Source organism: Palaemon carinicauda, unplaced genomic scaffold, assembly GCF_036898095.1.
Source record: "Palaemon carinicauda isolate YSFRI2023 unplaced genomic scaffold, ASM3689809v2 scaffold2, whole genome shotgun sequence".
Lineage (NCBI taxonomy): Eukaryota > Metazoa > Arthropoda > Malacostraca > Decapoda > Palaemonidae > Palaemon > Palaemon carinicauda.
The window spans coordinates 514,381-527,432 of record NW_027169589.1 but is presented as its reverse complement, the minus strand read 5'-3'; the positions used below and the strand labels follow the sequence as shown (position 1 = coordinate 527,432).

Genomic DNA, 13,052 nt, shown 5'->3' with positions numbered 1-13,052 from the left:
TCGCTATTCAGGAAGCTTTATCATTAGCTTAGCAAGCTTTTGGATTTAATTTGGATTAATTGTTAACGAACTTTGCTAGTTTTTGGAATCCCCCCTTGACTATTTCTACAATTCAAGATGTCTGACCAGTCTCAAGTCCCTAAGTACAGGCAGTGAAGTGTTAGGGCTTGTACTAGGCGTCTTCCGAAGGCCTCCATAGATCCTCACACCGTTTGTTCCAATTGTAGGGGTAAATCCTGTCAATTGGAAGATCGGTGTGAGGAATGCGCTGGGCTTTCGGAATTCGATTTTAACGAATTCCTTAAAAATGCACGTAGGCTAGAGAAGGATAGGATCAGGAGGAGTTCTTCTCGCTCTGTTGATTTTTCCTCTCCCCATGCCCCTCAACCTTTTCCTTCCCCTGTAGTGGTGACTCCCGACCCTGCTACTAGTGCTCAGCCATCCATGGCGGATATGATGCGTGCCATTCAGGCTCTTGGTGACAGAGTGGAGTCATTGGCTAATGACCGTAATCAACTTTTGGCAGATGTCAAAGAGCTGAAGGCGAAAAGTGCAGTGGGAAGTGTTGTTAGTGCAAGTGAGGTGAAAAGTGTGTGTCAGTGTTGCGCATGAGGGTACATCTGTTCGTGCCAGTCGTCCTCCCAGTCCGGGACCTCTTGCAAGCTCCCAAGCCCAGGGGAGAAGCAATGTCGAAGGACCAAAGGGTTCGGCAGGCCTTGATCAGCGTACGGATGTACCCTCAGTGGTTGCGGACGTTTCTGTCAGAGATCGTCCCATCCACATACAGACGAATGAGCCCTATCATCCCTCGTCTGTGGAAGAAGTTTCAAGGAGGAAACGATGGACCAAGGTCTCACGACCTCTCAAGCGTAAGGTCCCTTCCGAGCGAGTCCAACGGCCCAGGTGTAGCCACTGGGTCAGTTCGGACTCGCCGCAGTCTTCCGAAGACTGCACACCTCCCAAGAGAGGTAGAGTGGTTCCACAACAGGCTAATGCTCCGTCTGTTGCTGCTCCAACCACGGTAGACCCTAAGTGGTCCATGCTGCAGACTATGCAGTCTCAGCTTGCTGTGTTCATGCAAGAGTATCATGCTGAGAAGGTTGACACTGCCCCTGTTAACCTACAACCTGCCGCGGTTGTGCGCTCAGCAGATACTGCGGCTGCCTGCTCCCACACTCCACCTGTGAGAGCTCCACCACCGATGCGCAGTCCACCCTGCCAGACGCATGTTCTTGCTGCACCATCCGTTGACATGCGTGAGCTACCGCATCAGCAGTGGGAAGGTGCTGTAGAGCTGCCGGGTTCTGACACTATGCGGCATGCTCCGCAACCCATGCGGCATGCTCCGCATCCCATACGGCATGCTCCGCAACCCACGGCAGTCCCTCCCACGCACCAGCACTCTGCTTTTGTTGTTGCCAGCTCGCAGACTGACCAGCAGCGGCATGATGTTGGATCCGCAGCAGCTACGCATGCACCCGTGCTGCCGGATTCAGCCGTTCAGCTTTCTGCTCCACCTTTGGCACTTCCTACTCAGCTTTCGGATGATGGAGTATCGGATGACGAAGATGCACATTTGGATGAACCGCACTCCGACTTAGAAGGGCCCAAGTCTACGCCTCCCTCCTTAGACTTTCGTAAAGTCCTTGCCTTGTTCAGGGACTTGTATCCAGAACAGTTTGTGTCTGCAACCCCTCGCTCTCCTCCCTCCGAGTTTGCTCTGGGCATGCAGTCTGCTGCTCCTGCCTTCACCAAGCTTGTCCTCGCACGCTCATCCAAGAGAGCTTTGAGGGTTATGGGAGAGTGGTTGCAGTCCAAGAAGCAACTGGGAAAGACTGCTTTCATCTTTCCGCCTACCAAGCTTGCTTCCAAATCTAGCGTCTGGTATGCCACGGGAGAGGAACCCGGCTTGGGAGTTCCTGCCTCTGCCCAGGGCGACTTCTCAAGTCTGGTTGACTCTCCCCGCAGGCTGGCTATGAGACGATCGAAGATTTGCTGGTCCTTTTCTGACATGGATCATCTGTTGAAGGGAGTCTTTCGTGCTTTTGAGATCTTCAACTTCCTCGATTGGTGTTTGGGAGCGTTAAGCAGAAAGACTTCCCCTTCGGATAAGGACTCTGCCATGCTGATCATGTCTTGCATGGACAAAGCCATTCGAGATGGGTCTGGTGAACTTGCGGCTTCGTACACGTCGGGAGTGCTTAAGAAGAGAGAACATCTTTGCTCCTTCTTGTCGTCTGGGATCACTCCTTGCCAGAAGTCGGAGTTGTTGTTTGCTCCTCTCTCCAAGTGTCTGTTTCCGGAGGAGCTGATCAAGGGGATGGCTGCCTCGCTAATCCAGAAAGATACCCATGATCTTATGGCTTCTTCCGCACGTAAGGCTAAAGCTTCACCTTCCGTGCCTAGACCTTTCCGTCCTGCAGCAGTGGACACACCAGCAACTAGGTTCATCCCGCCCTTTCGTGGCAGAACCTCCAGCAGAGGAGGTACCCGTGCCGACAGTCACCGTGGCAAATCCAAGAAGGGTTCCAAGTCCGCAAAAGGCAGGATCTGACTGCCTTCCTCTCCAGACAGCAGTGGGAGCCAGGCTCAAGTTCTTCTGGCAAGCTTGGGAGAGCAGAGGTGCAGACGCTCAGTCTGTGAAGTGGCTAAGGGAGGGGTACAGAATTCCGTTCTGCCGCAGTCCCCCTCTAGCAACATCTCCCATCAACCTCTCTCCCAACTACAAGGAGAAGGACAAGAGGCTAGCGTTGCAACAAGAGGTGTCGCTCTTGCTACAAAAGGGAGCGGTAGTCATAGTCCGGGACCATCAATCCCCGGGCTTCTACAACCGTCTCTTCCTGGTAGCGAAGAAGACAGGAGGTTGGAGACCGGTGCTGGACGTCAGTGCTCTCAATGCTTTTGTCACCAAGCAGACGTTCACGATGGAGACGACGAAGTCGGTCCTAGCAGCGGTCAGGAAGGAGGACTGGATGGTCTCGTTAGACCTGAAAGACGCGTACTTTCACGTCCCCATCCATCCAGACTCCCAACCTTTCCTAAGGTTCGTCTTTGGAAAGGTTGTGTACCAGTTCCAAGCCCTGTGCTTTGGCCTAAGCACGGCACCTCTTGTGTTTACCAAACTGATGAGGAATATTGCCAAATTCCTTCACTTGGCAGACATCAGAGCCTCCCTCTATTTGGACGACTGGCTTTTAAGAGCTCCGTCAAGTCGTCGCTGTCTGGAGAATCTCAGATGGACTATGGATCTGACCAAGGAATTGGGCCTCCTGGTCAATATAGAGAAGTCCCAACTCGTCCCATCCCAGACCATTGTCTATCTAGGTATGGAGATTCAGAGTCGAGCTTTTCGGGCTTTTCCGTCGGCCCCAAGGATCAATCAAGCCCTAGAATGCATCCAGAGCATGCTGAGAAGGAACCGATGTTCTGTCAGGCAGTGGATGAGTCTAACAGGGACACTTTCATCGCTGGCCCAGTTCATCGAGTTAGGGAGACTCCACCTCCGCCCCCTTCAGTATCATCTAGCTGCTCACTGGAGAAAGGACATGACGCTAGAGGCGGTCTCAGTGCCTGTTTCCGAAGAGATGAGGTCTACACTGACGTGGTGGAAGAACAGCATTCTTCTCAAGGAAGGTCTACCATTGGCTGTTCAGACCCCCGACCACCATCTCTTCTCGGACGCATCGGACACGGGCTGGGGTGCGACACTGGACGGACAGGAATGCTCGGGCACGTGGAATCAGGAGCAAAGGACACTTCACATCAACTGCAAGGAGCTTTTGGCAGTTCATCTGGCCTTGATAAACTTCAAGTCCCTCCAGCTAAGCAAGGTGGTGGAGGTGAACTCCGACAACACCACAGCCTTGGCTTACATCTCCAAGCAAGGAGGGACTCATTCGAGGAAGTTGTTCGAGATCGCAAGGGACCTCCTCATTTGGTCAAAAGATCGAAAGCTTTCGCTGGTAACGAGGTTCATTCAGGGCGACATGAATGTCATGGCAGATCGCCTCAGCCGGAAGGGTCAGGTCATCCCCACAGAGTGGACCCTTCACAAGAATGTTTGCAGCAGACTATGGGCCCTGTGGGGTCAGCCCACCATAGATCTATTCGCTACCTCGATGACCAAGAGGCTCCCGATGTATTGTTCTCCGATTCCAGACCCAGCAGCAGTTCACGTGGATGCCTTTCTGCTGGATTGGTCCCATCTAGACCTGTATGCGTTCCCTCCGTTCAAGATTGTCAACAGGGTACTTCAGAAGTTCGCCTCTCACGAAGGGACACGGTTGACGTTGGTTGCTCCCCTCTGGCCTGCGAGAGAGTGGTTCACCGAGGTACTGCAATGGCTAGTGGACGTTCCCAGGACTCTTCCTCTAAGAGTGGACCTTCTGCGTCAGCCTCACGTAAAGAAGGTACACCCAAGCCTCCACGCTCTTCGTCTGACTGCCTTCAGACTATCGAAAGACTCTCAAGAGCTAGAGGCTTTTCGAAGGAGGCAGCCAGAGCGATTGCCAGAGCAAGGAGGACATCCACTCTCAGAGTCTATCAGTCAAAATGGGAAGTCTTCCGAAGCTGGTGCAAGGCGAATGCAGTTTCCTCAACCAGTACCTCTGTAACACAGATAGCTGACTTTCTGTTACATCTAAGGAATGTAAGATCCCTTTCAGCTCCTACGATCAAGGGCTACAGAAGTATGTTGGCAGCGGTCTTCCGCCACAGAGGCTTGGATCTTTCCTCCAACAAAGATCTACAGGACCTCCTTAGGTCTTTTGAGACCTCTAAGGAACGTCGGTTGTCCACACCAGGCTGGAACCTAGACGTGGTTTTAAGGTTCCTGATGTCATCAAGATTCGAACCGCTTCAATCAGCCTCTTTTAAGGATCTCACATTAAAGACACTTTTCCTCGTTTGCTTAGCAACAGCTAAAAGAGTCAGTGAGATCCACGCCTTCAGCAGGAACATAGGTTTTACATCTGAAACGGCTACATGTTCCTTGCAGCTCGGTTTCTTGGCTAAAAACGAGCTTCCTTCTCGTCCTTGGCCCAAGTCGTTCGAGATCCCAAGCCTGTCCAACTTGGTGGGGAACGAACTAGAGAGAGTACTTTGCCCAGTAAGAGCTCTTAAGTACTATTTAAGACGGACAAAGCCATTACGAGGACAATCAGAAGCTTTATGGTGTTCTATCAAGAAGCCTGCTTTACCGATGTCTAAGAACGCAGTTTCTTACTACATCAGGCTTCTGATTAGAGAGGCACATTCTCATCTGAAGGAAGAAGACCTTGCTTTGCTGAAGGTAAGGACACATGAAGTTAGGGCTGTCGCTACTTCAGTGGCCTTCAAACAGAACCGTTCTCTGCAGAGTGTTATGGATGCAACCTATTGGAGAAGCAAGTCAGTGTTCGCATCATTCTATCTCAAAGATGTCCAGTCTCTTTACGAGAACTGCTACACCCTGGGACCATTCGTAGCAGCGAGTGCAGTAGTAGGTGAGGGCTCAGCCACTACATTCCCATAATCCCATAACCTTTTTTAATCTTTCTCTTGAAATACTTTTTATTGTTGTTTTTTGGGTTGTACGGAAGGCTAAGAAGCCTTCCGCATCCTGGTTGATTTGGCGGGTGGTCAAATTCTTTCTTGAGAAGCGCCTAGATTAGAGGTTGTGATGAGGTCCTTTAGTATGGGTTGCAGCCCTTCATACTTCAGCACCTAGGAGTCGTTCAGCATCCTAAGAGGACCGCTAGGCTCAGTAAGGAAGACGTACTTAAAAAAGGCAGAGTAATAGTTCAAGTCGACTTCCTTACCAGGTACTTATTTATTTTATGTTTGTTATTTTGAATAACTGCTAAAATGAAATACGGGATACTTAGCTTCTAATGTTAACTTGTATACTGGTCTCCACCCACCACCCTGGGTGTGAATCAGCTACATGATCATCGGGTTAGATTAATATTGAAAAATGTTATTTTCATTAGTAAAATAAATTTTTGAATATACTTACCCGATGATCCTGAATTTAAGGACCCTCCCTTCCTCCCCATAGAGAACCAGTGGACCGAGGAGAAAATTGAGTTCTTGTTGACAAGAAGTACTTGAGTACCTGCTCACAGATGGCGCTGTTGTGTACACCCCCACCTGTATAGCGATCGCTGGCGTATCCCGACCTTAGATTTCTGTCGGGCAACGGAGTTGACAGCTACATGATCATCGGGTAAGTATATTCAAAAATTTATTTTACTAATGAAAATAACATATTTTCATAAAAAAATATAAGTTACAGTACTGTACGTTTAGATAATATATTTACTAATTCTGGTCATATTTTTTTATTGTGTTTATGATTTTGTAGTATAGGGTGGCACCAAATAGCATAATTTTAATCTTAATGTATTGTTGACTGTATTCTTTGATTAATAGCATTACTAAATTATAAATTTTAATCTTCTCAATTTATAATTTGTATAGCAGCAGTCATCCTCTGAATATAAAGAACAGGAACTGAAGGATATTGACAACAAAAGACGGTTAAAAGAGAATGTGACTTTGAAGATTTCATAAAATCTCAATAACCAATAGTTATGTTTAAAGATTTTATTATAACACTTAAAATCGGTTTTAATGAGCTGACCAGAATACTGTATAGGAAAACCAGATAAAGAAGGCGGTAGGAAAAAGTACAGTGGGAACAATATTTCCTTCCCTACATAAAAAATGTACTTCAGTGTAAAAATACAGTAAGAAATGTATTGTAATAGGTGCTGGAAGAAGGATTGGGAAATATTTTGAATATAACATTGATCCCATAGAAATCCACAATAGAGGTATTTTTATATTGAAAATACAGGAAAATAAAATTAATAACAAAAATTTTTCAAATTTAACTGTCACTATGCAGTATTTTGATGATCAATTTGATGAAATAAATCCAATTTTAAACATTTATACAGAACTGTTAAATTTTCACTAGTAGTTGCCTAATATGAATGGGTGTAAAGTGCTTCAGAAGTCCCTTCCACGCAAGGGACAAATGCAGGGCGGGCAATCTGATTTTCCCGTAATTCTCTTGTTTTGGAACAGTGTTAACAGATCAAATGGTCCAAGGCAGGCAGGCGAACGTATGACTATGGCCAGATGCCGAGCAAAGTGCAGTCAGAGCTGTGCTAGGCAACGTTGTCCCTAGTCAGGCCCCCATCTAGTGCCTGCCTCAACAATGGGCACGGGCACTTCAATGGTTTGCCTGTGGTTTGCCCGTCTATGCTGTCATCTATACTTGTGATCGCCACCTATACCACGAAACTGGTAACATTGTTGTGCATTGGCCCCTTCTGTAGAAGTAAAGTTACTGCACATATCATGGGTAAAAATGTGGATTAAAAAGATAAAGATGATAGTAAATTAAAACTTAGATTTAAAAATTACATGCTTGGGTAGCTGAAAATTGTAGAGTTCAATGTAATCAAGCTCCAGGGTATTAGTTGTTAATTCACCGATGCTCATGTAACAGTAGTCCGTTGTATTAATTTCTAAGCATATTTTTGATGTTACTGAATAGAGTCAGAACATCAAAATACTCGTTTGACTTATGAGCTCTGTACACACGAACACACACACACACACACACACACATATATATATATATATATATATATATATATATATATATATATATATATATATATATATATATATATATATATATATATATATATATATATTATATAACATAGTAGGTATGAGATTGTAGAGTATATAACTAGAATTGTTTTAGACTAGAAAGACTAATGAAAAGCATCTCGTTAATCATCTCAAGTGCACTTAGTCCGAAGCAGTTATGTGATTTCACAATGTGTCGGTGTTTGGTAAATTTTAATCAGGTCATCCAATTACTTACATGAACCTCTCAGATGTTCATATTGCTTCTCTTTGGAAACTTGGATTTATCGACAATTGCCCCTAAGATTTAAATATTCCATTTTCTTTCCTTAAAACTGACTTATGCATATAGTAAAGTAAATGGCAGGAAGCAAATCTGTAGTGTGCTAGTCTGTCTTTTCAGTCTGTGTAGCGCCTACATTCAGGCAACGACTTCTTCTCACGGTTGTTTAAATTTTAGTTTACTTGGGTGTTTTAATGTCCTTCTCTGGATTTGATAGCAACTACTTCCAAGTTTGTTTAAAGGAATTGTTTCTGGGCAATCATGAAAGGGGGCATCATTTCATTTTTCTTGGGAGGGGCAAATTTTCTTTAAAGTTCCCCCTCTTTACTCACTTAACTAGGTGGGAGTTCAGGGGCGTTGTAAGCCCCCTGAGAAATTTTTTGAAATAACAAATTAGGAGCTCTTTGAAGCCACTTTTAATTGAAATTTTAAGAATTTATATTCGTTAAAAAATCCTATACATCAAATGTTGAGTTTAGTGAAAAGTTGATAGGAAATTCTAAACAAACCAAGTTATAAAATATAGTATTGGTTCTAGAATATCTGTAGTTTAACATTTGTTAAATATAGCTCACTACCTACAAAACGATCATTCAGGAAAATAAGAAAAAAGTTATTGTGAATAGGATGAAATTAAGCTAGTGAAAATGTGTAGAGATAAAATGGTACATTATTTTAACGAGGTTCTCCTAAGCAAATGTCAAAATAAATATGTTTCAGGCATTTCAAATATTAAGCTATCTACTGCTTTAGTGAATACCTCCTTGATCTTAATTTTGCCACATTATTAACCAATATCAATATTTTAACAAGGTCCTTTACCGAGGCCATGAGAAGCAAGTCATTCAAGCGCTCGTTTTTCATGGTAGATCCTAGATACGTTTTCACTAAAATAAACACTGGAAAAGACTCATTGCTGGCAGTAGTTACAGGAAGGGTGATGAGAATTTTAATAATTCTAAGAATTTCCGAGTAGCACATTCTAAAGGCTCGAGTTCTTTGTGCAATTCAAACCAATTCAGTACTTTTCATTCTTAGTCAGACAGTGACTCTTTGCTACAGAAATTGTGTCATTTAGAAGGATTTCATCTATGATTATATCCCTATAAGACTGTACTATGGTAGAAGTGCATTCAGTGGCATATTATTAGAGAATCTTTGTTCACAGGTGCTTCACAATAAGGGTGGGGAGAGACTTTAGATCATTTGCATCCAACAGGAAAATGGTAAATGTCGATAAATCCGAACTTCCAAAGAGAAGCAAATACAAAAAAGAGGTTTTGTACTGTATAGAAATGAAAATGTTATTACTAAATGTATTTTGATGTTATAGTTTTCAAGGTAGGTGGAGGTTTCTCTTAACTTAATAGTTTAATAACTATCATATGTGGCATGAGAACTGAATGTAGATCTATTTAATTTATACCAAGTGGTAGAACAAATCCTGTGTTAACACTTATATTTCACAATACAGTACACACATACATGTAAGAATTTCTTGATGCTGGTCTATGGTTGGTTATGAATGTTTTAACTGATGAAGTTTTTATTTCATTAATGGCCTTTCTTTCATTACTTTCTTTCTAGAATAGATTTCTGAGCTTTGTTTTAATTACATTGAAACTTTGATGAGATGTTTACCAGTGCATCAGATGTTATTTTGCTGTCAGTGAGTATTTTATGTTTATAAAGTGTTAGAATCAACTCAAAAAGTGCAATAATTTATAGAAACTAAGTGTATAGGCATTTCACCATAATGCACAACTTGAATACTGAATAACGCATAAAGGCCCAATGATAGTCTTGCTGTTGTATATTGGCACCGTACTGTAAACAGTATGAGCCTTGTCAAAATATGAAGAATACAGTACTCCAAAGTCTATAGTGTTTACATTAGGGGAGTGATAAAAAGACTGATAACTAATTATAGTACTGATTTTTTGTCAATAGCTTATCGATTCTCATTATATATGTATCTGTACAAAAAAGGGTTCCGAAAATATTTTAGTAACCTGATAAGGTTTGAATCAATACTTAAACCCTGATAATATCTGTACAAAGTCAACATATATGACCCCAAAACTCAACAAGATCTTTAAATGTTATATTAGCTTTTTCTATACAATGTCAGATAAGATTGTGCAAACTGCACTTTTTGGGTTAATGTGCTCTGTGGTCTCCAAGGAATTTTTTTTGACAGGCTAACATAGAAAATCCAATATGACATAAATACAAAAGAAATGTTTTCTCCCAGGGTCTAGAGTCAGTGTATCAATATGCAAAGCATGGACTATGGACTCACCGTTTATAAAAGACCATCAAGTTCAGGCGCTCTTAAACTTGACGCAATACCCCCAATGCTGAAGACCGGATCAACTTGCACCCAGCCTTTATCCATATAGACATTGTAGAATCAATATCTTTGTGAAGTGAATAATCTTGGAATAGGATGAAGATAATAGGAATCCTGTTTTGCTTATCACTTTTTATTTTGACTAGTTTTAACATAAATTGGATTTTAGTCTATGGCGTCATCAATTGGGAAAGCATGCGTTTTCGTTTCTGAATCATAATGCAACATTAGCCATTGTCCTGGCTTTTTGATACATGGACAAGTTTTAGCTGTTTACGGTTCCCAGTGTTAAAATTTGATATTCCTTTCTAATTAAAAAAATAAATTGATTCCTTATCCTAATAATTTTACTCTACATAGCATTGTAATTTCCCTTTAGTCATAACTTAGTCAATTTTATGAATGTTGGTGATTACAATACCTGCGTAATTAGTTTTTTCATTGGATCTGCATATATATATACAGTGTGAGTTATGAAACTAAAATTAAATTTTAGTCTATTACTGTTGTGGAATATAATCAGGGGTAGGCTAGAGTAGCCTAACGCTGGCTTCTTCCAGCAAAAATTACGAATACAGTAGTTACTGTATATATTAATGCAGTGGTAAGTAACTGTCAGTATTAACTTCTTCTCTAGTATCAAACAATTCGCTAGCTTATTTACTGTTATGATTAAAAATTAAAGGTTTAAAGGTCACCCATGAATGGCAAAGGACAGTGACTTTGCCCTATCAAGCAGGATAATGGCAAAGAGACTGACCATATATAAATATGATCAGCACTCAAGCCCTCTCTCCACCCAGGCTAGGATCAAGGAGGGCCAGGCAATGGCTGCTGATGACTCAGCAGATAGACCTATAAGCTTCCCCAAACCCCCTCATCCTTAGCTCACAAGGATGGTGAGATTACAGCAACCAAAGAAACTAACGAGTTTGAGCGGGACTCGAACCCCAGTCTGGCGTTCACCAGTCAGGGACATTATTACATCGGCCACCCACAACCCTAGAATTGTTAGTTTCTAACCTTGATAAGGCTAAGCTCAGGGGGAATCATCCATTAAGTGAGCTATATAGTATTATTGTCTTATATAGCAGTTAGGTTGTAGGTTGGTCAGGCCACCAGCCACCCGGTAAGATACTGCCGCTAGAGTGTCATTGGGTCTTTTGATTGGCCAGATAGTACTACATTGGATACCAATGCCGAGGCAATGGCCACTTCACTTCCTTAAAAATGGAGGAAAGGTTTATTGCCCTTCCAAAAAAAAAAAGGCATCCTTTTACAAGGCTGCATCCTTTAAGAATCATAAGCCAGCTCCTTTTTCCATCCCAAGCCTCAGCCTGCATCTAAGTTTCCGTGGGAAGAAGTGGGAGCGAGATACTCTGCCCAAGGTGAAGCTTTAGCCCAAGGGAAACAGGAGGCCTGATCAAGTTGCATAGGGACAGAGGATCTCATCAGTGAGCGGTCCTGAGTTGGAGGTCGTATCCATTATTTTTGGAAACTGAACTTTTCTCGGTGGGTGCAAAGCATGGTCTTGAGAGGTCTCGGTTGGTCGTGGAGGTTAACATCCTCAACGTCAGTTTTCATCACGCTAGAACCTTGGAGATGTATTGAATGCACCCATTCAGTATGACAACCATCCCGCATCTCCGCCAATTATTACATCGAGAGGGTTGGGTCTGTACCATAGATTTAAAAGATGCTTATCGACATGTTCCTATTGCTTCTCAATTCCAGCTTTACCTAGGTTTTCAGCTCTGGAGAGGGTGAGAGGGTTATCCAGATTCAAAGTAATCCCATTAGGGTGCAATACTGCCTCAAGAATATTCACAAAGTTGGTTGATTTGAGCAGACAAAAGAATAATGCCAAAAATGCACAAAACAAGTCTTGCAGATTCTTTAGCATATTAGGTTTCCTGGTCAACTCTGCAAAATCAAGATTAATTTAAAGGATGATATTTCAGTGGCTAGGTCTTCAATGAAATACAGTATGATAATAACTACTCCAAGCCTAACAAAGGCATCACTGCAAGGAATTCTGACCAAGATCAGAATCTTTCTTTAAAAAGTACTTCTCAACCAGACAGCAACTAAAGAAGAAATTTGGTCTTCTTCAGTTTGCCTCAATATGACAGGTTGTAAGACCTCAATTGGGTGTGGAGAAGAATGGCACGTAAGGGGTTCCAAGACTTTCGGCCTTGATTGCCTAGTTATTGTAAAAGAATCCTCCTACCATGTACCACATCAATTGCCTTTTCCATGTTGGTACCATTGGTCTCTCCCCGGATTTCTATGATCCTTCATACAGATGGATCCTGGTCTGTTTGGGGAGGTCATTCAGAGGAGTCATGTGTGGGAAATGGTCCCCCCCCAGTTTTCATTTGGAACTGATGATGGTCTAACAGTCTTTGAAGAGACTCGATCCAATGAGGAATTTCCATAAAAAAAATTTTCTGTGGAATTTCCATAAAAATTTTTTTTCATAGACAACCAAGTGGCTGACCATTGCCTTAGAAGGGGGTATCCTGGTCAAGGATTCTCAACACAGTAACTCTTCCCATGATGAAGTTTCTTCAGAAGAAATGAGTTCCTCTCGCTGTTCCATGTGTGTGGATCTCACAACATGGTGGTGGATGCCCTATCCAAACAGACAATTCTGCATGCAGAATAGACTTGGCCTCAGAGCTCATTTCAAGAGATTGATTTAGTTCCGAATCTCCAAATATACCTATTTGCAACAAAAGAGAACCACAAGCTTTCATTATACAGTAC

The 13,052-nt window shown here is 42.8% G+C and overlaps 1 protein-coding gene across 2 annotated transcripts in view; it reads left to right on the top strand.

Moving 5' to 3' along the window:
• The window catches only part of Cerk (Ceramide kinase), a 156,647-nt gene extending 143,953 nt beyond the window's left edge, over nt 1-12,694 (top strand). The window contains exon 10 of one of the 2 annotated variants that reach the window (XM_068368374.1): nt 9,518-12,694. The gene's annotated coding sequence lies outside the window, so the exon portion shown is untranslated. Of the gene's footprint in view, nt 1-7,071; nt 7,609-9,517 lie in introns of those variants that run through there. The other variant, XM_068368373.1, reaches the window with a different exon arrangement.
• The last annotated feature ends 358 nt before the right edge of the window (nt 12,695-13,052 follow it).